Source organism: Leptonotus elevatus, chromosome 3 (genome assembly GCF_054856555.1).
Source record: "Leptonotus elevatus isolate MCC_2025b chromosome 3, RoL_Lele_1.0, whole genome shotgun sequence".
Classification (NCBI taxonomy): domain Eukaryota; kingdom Metazoa; phylum Chordata; class Actinopteri; order Syngnathiformes; family Syngnathidae; genus Leptonotus; species Leptonotus elevatus.
Window position 1 is genome coordinate 22,960,191 of NC_141241.1, and position 11,197 is coordinate 22,971,387.

Here is an 11,197-nt window from a genome sequence, read left to right on the forward strand (position 1 = left end):
GCAGTGTGTGCGTGGGTCTGTTTGTATGTATTTGTGTGCGTTCACAGTCAATAGGAGTGTCTTACACTATTGGAGAGCCCCCTTATCAATTTTCCGGTCTCACCTTGGTCAACATAGTTTTAAACCTAGATCATGCTTGAAGTGGGTGTCACCACATATATATTGCATGAAAAAACACAACAGACTGAAAAGGTTGCACTGTCACTTTTTTTTTCGTTATTGCACAAAAATAGTTTAACTGCTACGGCGGTGTATTAGGGCCATGTGTGTATATATATTATATATTTCTTTATATAATATATATATATATTATTTTATTTATATATATATTTTATATTTAGAGGGTGGGGGCAATATTCAGAGAGAAAAAAGGCAAATTTGTGACTTTTTAATAAATAAAAAAACTCAGAAACTAACGAGAAATACACATGGCGTACGACTCGGATGTTATGCCAATACTTTTCGGTCGGGTTTTCAAATAAGGAGATATTAATTGCTTTAGCAGAGATTACCATAAGCATTCGCTGTTTGAAGCATTGGGTACGGCCAGCAACGAAGACGCCCCGCTTTGCGAATGTCCACGCCCTGAGGATCAATCATTTAAGTTAATTTGTTAAAATGTATACAGTATTTACTTGTACATTTATGTGTCCAGAATTATTGTTTACACATTCAAACATTTTGGTATTTTTTTGTTGATGTGTCGAATCTGCTGCTCTTCGTCATTCACTTGCATTTACCTAAAGTATGCTAGCTTCTGATTGGTTCGTGTTAATCAGCGGATAGGGGATCAGGAAGTGTTGTCACTTTAGCTGTCGTGTACGTTGAGTAAAGTCTAAATTAAGAATTAATCCGTCTCCAAATCCTGCCTACAACTTTTTGTTTAGTTCATATTTTGTTTTTGTTTTTTCATTTGTGATGACCTTTTCGTTTAGTTAAATTTTTTGTGTTTGTGTTTTTTGTTTGTGTTAGCGATACATTTTTTTGTGTTTGTTTCTTTTTGTATTTGTGTTTTTTTATTTGTGTTTGCGACTACATTTTTGTGTTTGCAATTACCTTTTTGTTTTTGTGATTTAAAAAAAATTTGCTGTCATGTTTCGTTTCTGTTTTCGTGTTGTTTTTTATTCAGTTTGTGTTTTTTGGTTTGAAGTCGTGTTCACTTTTTTGTTTTTGCGTTTTGCACTTCAGGGCCACCGTATATAAACAGTGTCCCATTAACCACCAGCAAATCCTCACATTAGACTATAACTACGCTATGTGTATTTGTCATAAGTTTCTGAGGGGTTTTTTCTCGCAAGTTTTTTCTTGGAATATTACCCCCCTCTGGGGAAAAAAAAGTATACATGGCCCTAATACACAAACTGCAGATATGAAAGTACCAAAAAAAATCATTAATCAGACGTACCGTAATAAAGTAGAACCTCTAAAGTCGAAAGTCCCTTAAGTCGTATTTAAAAACAAAACAAAAAAATAAACAGGAAAATGATTCCCATTCTAAATGATAAACTGGCTATAAAGCACGTCAACATGAATAAAAGAACACCAGAATGAGCATTATTTTAAGTAGAAGGTAGAATATTAGTTTGGATATCGTCAAATTTACAAGGTGACCAATGTTGTGTCCAGTGAGGAAATTCACGTTTGCTTGTGAAAGCCGTTGAAACGAAGTTTGTGCTGCGTTTCTCCTCCAGCTGAAGACAAGTGAAGCTATAACATCTTAAGAGCCACTGTTGAGCTTGTTTGCTTACTTTGCATGTTGATCTAACTAAAAGCCTCTCACACTCCCTTCATACACACACACACACACACACACACACACACACAAGGCATGAGTGTACATAGCTTAAATACACACATTAATAACAACTGTAATGTCATTCTCTGTTGAGTGCTTTTAACAGGTTCACACTGACCTTTTAACGTTTAAACTTCCTCCACAAACAACCGTCACCTAATATGCAAACAAATCTTTATTGACAGGCAGGCACTTCCCATGATGCTTTAAGAAAAGCTGAACACAAGAACAACTCATCTACGCGCTCCTTCAAACGTATTGAAGCAAATTGCATTATTTTGGCAGTTGACATCAAAAGATGAGTGTATTGTACGAGTCGACAAAATATCAACATTATTTACATCTGGATTAGCTAAACAGTTAAGATAACATTAGTTTTTTAATTGAACAGCACTTTTTTGTTGTTGTTGTTGTTGTTGAGAAAAAGTATTGGAAGAAGCTGAAATAGACTAAAATAAAGTAAAAAGTAACTGTGCCATACAATACAAGTCACTGCAGTACCACCTGCTGCCACAGGAGTTCGCTGTGGACTGCTCGTCTCGTCCCTTCATCCTGCAAACAAGACATAAGGGAGTGGACCCGACACGACAGGCTGATACATGGAGCACGTTCTCATTGTTATGTCTGCAGAAGCTGTTTGGTCTGTGTCATTATTTGTTAAACACTTGTTTGCTTTCAGCGCTAGTGATCACTGTGAAATAGCTTTTTATGTTCTTCATTTATATTGCCCAATATATCTGACATCATTTTTCACGTGATGAATTGTTCTTCATATAATGATGATGAAGCAACTAAATGTACAGTGATTATACACTTCCTTATAAGACGGTATTATTAAACATAAGCCTTTTGAAAAACAACATCAAAATGTGGCCTATCAAAACATTTGGCACAGAACAGCGCCACTCATTTACAGTAATGAAATGTTCACCTTTAACACGATGATCATTCCAACATATTGCAAGCACGAGCTGCTGTCTTTGGGGCGTTTTGCGATAAATGTGCCCTGTGAGCTGTCCTTTTGAAGACCCACCGCACAAACGTCTTCTCCCCAGTCATCTCTCCGACAAATCCCCAGTCCTATTTGAGGCAAGGTCTGGGAGGCCAGCACTCGGAATGGAATATAAATGACATCATTATGTAATATTCAATCTGTTGCTGCTGCAATATCCTATTCCACAGATAGCGCCTACACCCCCCCCCCCCCCCCCACCCCCACCCCATATGCCCTGGCTTCTCTGGTCGCTGGTTCTTTTTCATGAAGAATATTAAAGACTTATTAAATTAATCTGCGCGCGTTGGCGCATGTTATTGCATTGCAGAGATTTGTGAAGCGAGTGGAGCCATTAGGCTGCATCGTAAGCTGATTTATTAAGGGTAGCAGGGATTCACCAAATAGATAACCTGGTTTATTTTGCATAAGTGAACACTTTCACTCCAACCCGCTTAGGTCGCTCCTATTTCCCTCCTTTTGTGCAAGTTGGAGAGATAATGGATAAACTGCTTCTTGGTGTTGTCTGTGCCCTGAGCCCTGTCTGACTAATTCCTGCTAGGCCAGAGTGCAATATACACAATTTGGCCCCGCCCATCAGTGCCTTCCATTTTGAAATCAGTAAAAACGGTGCTCTCAAACCACCTGAATCTAACGATCTTGTTGTGGTACAAATGTATAACAAATAGGGGTCATTCAATTTTTTTATCGTTATTAATCGCATGACTTCAATAGTTAATTCACGATTAATCACAAATTGTGTTCTAAATGTACAATAAAATAGTATTTTTTCCCTAAGTTTCATATTCTTAACATAAAAGTGGGAAAGAATATTAAACTAATAGAAATATGGCTGCATCTTTTAGTCATTGATATAGTAATTTCATAATTCATAAAATTGAGTTCATATTTAAAAGATGTACTGTACTGTAAAAAATGAGTGTGACATCGATTTGTGTTTAGGTCATTTTTCTGCCACTAGATGACATAATTGCATTTGTAAGACATTGGTGCATTTTTCTTTTCATTTTAAGAACTATGTCACAATTAGTGGCGTTAAAAGAATTTTAAATGAACTCAAAATAAATTTACTAATGTTGACACCCCTAATAACACATATTAAAGCATTGACCATTATATTATTTATAATATTCAAAAAAATTCTGAAACTTGTGAGAAATACAGCCTATTCGGATTCCCAAGTGTGCAAAATGCCTATGGTGGTTAAATTATACATTTTGGTTGGGTTTTCAAATAAGGAGATAGTAATTGCTTTAGCAGAGATTTGTATCATCGGAGGGAATGGTAACACTTTTTTTGGTTTTTATACAATTATAGATTGATACACTAATACGTGTAAAATTGTGTATATTCACCGTGTTGTGAATTAAAGTGGGCCAGTCAGCACCATGAAACTCCATTCCCTGCCTCAGCCTGTGATTAAATTATCATATTATGGCCATTATTTATTTATTTTTTTGCTCACACCAATCAAAGAACTTCTACTTTGAAAAAAAGGTGAATTAGCCAAACCAGACCTCATATAATTACATTCCGATGACCTTCTTACATTCACACCCTCGCTGAAAAAGGTCCACTTGAAACAAGGTGTGACGTTTTAGTGTTCTTCAGCACCTGTTTTCTAAGAGCTTGCGGCTTATCATGCCAACATTGAGGGTGTCAAACAGAGAAAATGAGGATGACACTGCTTAATGAGTGCACGTGTGTTCTCTATACATAACTCAATCAGCAAATTTAGCACCAATCGAAGGTGCTTAACCTCGTTTTACAATGTGTATGCCAGCAGTTAAAATTTAATTTGTGTGAGATTTTTTTGGGGCTCCTCTGAGTCAACGGTTTAGTAGGTGTGGTTTTTTTCCCCCCTTTTCTTTTTTCAAGCTTTGAAACAGTCTGCTCTCAATTATTTCCACAGAATTGCTTTACTGGTTCTATGCTAGATTAAATATTCATTATGCTAAATAGGGGCTTTTTTCTCTCCATAAATCCCTGTTAAATTTGTCTGGCAGGCTCCCTCAAGCCACGTGAGAAGGACTTGTGGTGCTCGGACCGCCTCGTTTGTTTTTGCTCTGATGTAAATGATGACATGTTTGTGTTTTTCCTACCTTTGTGTCCTCCTGGCCACGAACAAACAGGACTTTTCGCGAAGGCTGGAAAACTGTAATTTAAAGTGGGTATGGGAAAAATAAACAAGTGTTTCTGTTGGCCCCATGGCAGGGGACCAACAGCCGTCAGTCCAAAATGAAAAGGAGTGAAAAGATATTTGCATGTCTGTACAGTATGTGCGGGAAAAGGAGGGCAACCTTTGAATAGAAAAAAAGATGCTAAATTTCAAATTTGACTAAGAAAATATTTTAAACCTAATATTTGTTGTTGTTTTTCTTTCTAAGCAAAACTGACCTCTCTGATTGCATAGGTTGCTCCAAAGACCTCCTGGAAAATAAATTCAGCCGTATTTGAAATTCCTGAAATGATTGGCCTGGGCTGCCCGGAGTAAGTCCGTGTTTATTTGTTTTCAGATTGCAGGGAGGGTGGAGGTTGTGTTGACACAGAAGGCCTTTGCTTTGTCTTCTGTTCACATTATGGAGGGCTTCTTAGTGCAGATGGCCCGGAATAGACGAGACCTCAAGCAGCTGTGTACTCGTCTCTTCTCCCAGACGAAAAGTCTTGCTTCTTTGCCAACTAATATGTTTGAGTATTTGCTACCGTGGCATTATGTCTTATAGATTTTTAGATCTGTAAACCTGTGTTTCATAAGTGCGGCCAACATTCCAGCCTTTGGCCTCAAGCTGTTGTAGTGCTGCTAAAATAATACAGCTGAGGGATACAGGTCGTTCTTCAACCAATCAGAGCGATGAAATGAGAACCAGCTGCTTGAGAGAGAAGCATGTGGGGGGAAAAAAAAATCCAACTTGAAAGCATTACCTTCAGTCCGAGCCTTGACGAGCATATAATGAACTCATGCCAGGCCCACAGAAGTGATTTCAAGGTGGCAGGGCAGAAAATAAACAGACATGCTGTGAGTGGGTGCAGTGTTGGTAACGTAACACTTCCTCCTAATCAGTGAACAAAATGAAAAGTAGTTAGTACAGGAAACATACGAACACAACTGTTCATATTGATCAAACTACAGTGAGGAGATCAACAACAACCATTTTGAGCAAGAACATTCCAAGTAGTTTTCCTGTCATAGTGTGTGCAGTGGCTCTCATGTCTCCTCTTTATCTTTCACCTCTAGACAGCTTTCTGGGTTTCATGTTGAGTACACCACTAGTAGGGATGTGTACAAATTGGTGATGATTCAAAAGTTAAAAACTAATGTCCGGTCAGAATTTGGGAATTTTAGCGAGAATGTATCATAACATATCGTTGTTTGTAGTGACACGTGACGTATGCAGGAAGTCCACAGCGTAGTGTGACGTGTGCTCATCGAGAACCGACGCCCTGAAGTGTTGTATCGGAATGTTTAGCCAGCTATGAGCATTATATTAAACTAAAATCAGTCAATAAAGCTAATCTAGGCAGTGTATTAACACCTTTGTCATTACTTTGCTTTTGGCCTCTGACTACGTCCTAACACAAAGTGAGCTTGCAAACTTGAATTTTGGGCTGGAGAGATGATACCTCACGGGGTTAGCTTAGCGCTAGCTAGCTGCTACGACAGACTGACACAGACGGATTTATCAAAGCGAAAAAACACCCTGGGTTCTGCCATTGGCTAGGTTGATGCGGCTGTCTTTGTGTGTCGGCCACATCTGTAAACTATGAAATGCATTTGAAAAGATTTTATGAGACATAAGCCAACTGAGGTGGTTCAGGCATCTGGTTTGGAAGACCAAACATCCTCTTTTGAAAAGACATTTGGGAGAACAGACCATTTTCCTGTTCGGGCGCCTGGGTTTTTTATAAGTTCATTGGCAGTTCAGTTAGCATTGCGCGACTAGCCTACACTGTGTAACTGCGACTGGTACCACAATTTCAAGCAAGTGTCCTCTTTTTTTGGTGGAAATGGGAAAGCTTCGGAATCCTGCTGGAGGAGTTATGAAGTGGCTGGGGAGAAGGAAGTCTGGGCTTCCCTGGATGGATGGATGGATGGATGCATGGATTGATGGATGGATGGATGAACACAGATTTGGCAAAGCGTTTTAGTGTAGATGAAGTGGCTGAGGAAAAGGAAGTCTGGGCTTCCCTGGATGGATGGATGCATGGATGGATAGATGAATAGATGGATGAACAGGAGATTTGGCAAAACGTTTTGGTGTAGATGAAGCGGCGGGGGAGAAGGAAGTCTGGGCTTCCCTAAATGGATGAGTGATGGATGGATGGATGGATGAACATGAGATTTGGCAAAACGTTTTGGTGTAGATGAAGCGGCGGGGGAGAAGGAAGTCTGGGCTTCTCTAAATGGATGGATGATGGATAGATGGATGGATGAACATGAGATTTGGCAAAACGTTTTGGTGCAGATGAAGCGGCTGGGGAGAAGGAAGTCTGGGCTTCCCTGGATTGATGGATGGATGAATATATGAGGTTTTGTGTAGATGAAGCGCTTTTTAGGAAACACTCCAATTGCCATTATGATCAAATTTGATTCTTTTTTAATTTTTTTGGACTATTACATGTTTTTGGCAAAAGTACAACTACTTACCTTTTCGAATAGTTTTGGGATTTGGTGGTTAAATGGTAAACGAATATGCAAATGTGCATTTGGTGTATGAGTCCAGGCACTAGCTGCTAGTATAAATAGTTTTGTATGAAAAACTGATTCTAAGCATTGACCCTCAGCTATACATATACAATTATTTATTTAATACTATGAAAAGAAACTGCAGGAAAATTTGAAATAAGATATTGCAATCATTTTCTGGGGTTGCAATTTAAAATGTTATAAATAAATGCAAGAGAGAGCAAAAGAAATCATATCTGATAGTGTCAATCAAAAGTGGAAAATCGGTCTTTGTTAAGGTGAAACTTTTGATTGAGTAGGAGGTCATCTGGCTGCTCAGACTGTAATCTGGCGATGTACATGATGTGGCACAATATTAAAGCATCATGTGAATGAAACTTTTGTATGCTATATCTATCTTCTACTTGTCTTCAATTTAACAGTGATTAACCTTTCACCGCTGTACTTTCAACTAAAACATAATAGCCAATTATGTTTGCTGTTTTATGTCATAACATCACTCTGGTTATTCTTCCAACAAAGCTAAATCCCATATGAGGAATTGCTTATTACTAATCTTGAAAAGCTCCAAGACACCATGAAATTATAAAAGAAGAAAACAACAATAATCCCCTGAGGCCAAATTCAATTTTACACTTCATTATTGAACATGCTGTGTGGATACATAATATCAGAAATGTGCAAACAATGAACTGCCACATTTGCTCTACAATTATAATATGTTTTACAAGCTGAGAAGAGAGTTGAACCTCATTGTTATTCAATTATAAGGCTGTTTCAGTGACATAAAAACTGAAGATTGCTGCCGTAACTTGGTCAAGCAAGAAAAAAAATAAATGGAAAAAAAACTGTAATATAGCAGAATTTTACTTTTTATCTTAGAGTTTTTATGTATTTAAAAATATTATTTAATTTACAAAAATAAACTCTGATTTTACATGTCAAATGTAAAATAATGTGAAATCACTGTAACGGTAACAACAGACAATATTATTGTTCTTTTACAAAAAAAAACCTCCATCTCCTGCAGCGCCTTCCTTTTTTTCTTTGACGAGAGCCCCTTGAGCGCTTCCACTTCTTCACTTGCATTCTGGTGGCCGTGCTAAATACTTTAGCTAATGTTAGCACTATTGCTATCAACAGTTTTAAACAAGTAAACACTTACCACTATGTCCGGGTGACTACAGATCTGTACAGGACGCCGTGTGTGACTTTGCAGTCCGTTCCCAAAGTCAATTTGCTGGTGCGAATAAATATATTTATTTTTAAACGTTGGTGAATGTGTCTCGCTCCAAATAGCCTACAAATGCGTCATCCGCACCGCACCGCACGCATCCGTGCCCGCCGGTGCGAAGTACTGTACATTGACTATAAAGTGCAATTGCACCGCCAGAAAATGCTCAATTGCTCACCCCGCGTTCTGTGTTTACCATTCGCCAACATGTCTGTGATGTGGACGCATTTCAATTTATATCGTGCTTTGTTAAAATGCCTGTGCTAAATAGGCCTAAATATTTTATAATAGTATTTTAAAGTTAATTAATTATAATAAATGCAATGATAATAAAAAATTGGTAGAATTTTTTTTGCCGTTTCGTTTTTCGGCCAAGCATTTCTCATTTTCGGTTTCAGCCCAAAAAATTTCATTTCGGTGCCTCCCTAGTTCCTACAACAATAAGCTAAGATATTTTTCAATACTTTAGTTCTGGTGACGAGCAAGGTTCAATCAATGAAAACTAACAATAAACTAAAACTGAAATTGAAAACACATCTCTAAAAAAGAAAATTATGTTTAAAAAAAAGACAACTATAATTTTACTTATGAAGTTAAAACTATGATTAAAGGGACAATTTAATTTGTTTTCATCTTTGTCAATTAATATCATACATGAGATTTGGGGCTTCATTTTAAATGTATTTATTTCAGTATTGTTGCACATCTGTACAGCAGAAGGAATGACAAACAGACTTTTGAGACTTGTAGTTTATTACACAATACAAAATAATAAATTTTTGTCATCTTGCACTGGATAAATGCCTCGTATATTTAAACAAAAACAAAAAAACTACAACCAATACCAAAATCAATTCAAAAGGACTAACCTGCTCTAAAAACTAATTAAAACTAACTGCAACCGCAATGAATGGATGGATGAATTTCAAAAACAAAGTCAAAACGAATTAAGAACTAACTATAAAAAAAAAAAAATCCAAGACAATTTTTACCCTAGCGACAAATCATCCTCATACTATTGTTGAGTCCTGCAAATATCAAATTGTGTATTGCTGAGTATTGTGCGCTGATACTGTGTTGTCATTTGTTAAATGTGAATCCTGGTCAACAGCCACGACAGGCTCCTGGCAGGTGAAGGTAATGGAAATAGAAAACGGAGAACAATGGAGAAACAAGGGCTCGTCCATTTCCAAAATGAATCCCAATGCTGCTCTACCTGCAAGCAGGCTTTGCTAATGGGTCTTGTGCAGTCGATTATCTTAATTGTTCCATTTGCGAAAGCTTCTGGATATTTGAAAAATCCGGAAGGAAGGTGAAACACTCTCCGTAATTGTAATTGTCACCAGATTCACTCATTAACATCCGGGTGGCCGTAACACTGCCGAGGGGAATCGCAGGTCATTCAAAGCGGGTTGGAGGGTAATTGTGATAATGAGAGGGGAATGCTGCTTTAGTGTTAATGGTTCGGCACCTCTGATGAGATGACGCCTTTGATCATCTGAAAGGGTTACATTCAGCGAAGGTTCCCTATCACATCTGCATATCATGCGAGTGCACAGGTTCACCAGACTATCCACAATCACGCTTCCTGCAGTCTGCAGAGATCACATGGCCCAATCCTTGTCCTGTTTGGTGTGATTGCAGCAAGGATGTGGTTGTTGTGAAAGCCGAGGAATTACATCCACACAGTGGAAGATTATTTTTACCTGCTTTGCTGTGATCGGCTGTCACAGTGAACATGAAATCCCCATCTCCAGCAGTAGCTGAGCTCCTGATAGCAAAAAGCCCCTGTGTCTGGGCTTACTACGCTTGATGGAGTCTTTAGAAACACCCTTTACAGAGAGGGGAGGTCTGCTAGCCCTCACACAGCTAACAGCATAGCATGGAAGGGCAAACCTTTGGGAAACCTTCTTCCTTGTTAACCGACTAACAACTATTCAATACTGGTAAGAGATTTAAAGAAGGAAATCTACTACATCCGCCTATTATATTATACATTTCTCCTTATGTCTCTCTCGGCTTGCTATGTTGTAATTTGAAATAAGTGGGGGGTGACTAACACGAAGGTCTGCAGAGAAGGTCAAGCACTGGCAGCAATTAAAGTCACTTGTCTGCCATATCAAGTGCTTGATGAGCTACAACGCAATAAAACGCGCTCGTTCCGTGTGGCTTCATGTCTAGCACAGATTGGGATGCTTTTAACACTGCAGTCTTTTTCAAATTTGGGTCAACCATTGGCAGCGCAGTGGAAGATTGGTTAGTACTGGTCCCTCTCACAGAAATGGTCTGGGTTTATTTAATTCATCGCGACATAGAAAAGTGCCTGGTTGTGATGTTATGTGTTATATATGAAATGCATGATCTTTTATTTCCATTTGTTCATAAAATACATATTTGTATAGAACACAATAAAATGAACTAACTAACTAACTAAAACAGGAATTTCCAGTGGCAAAAGTCCCAATCAAAATA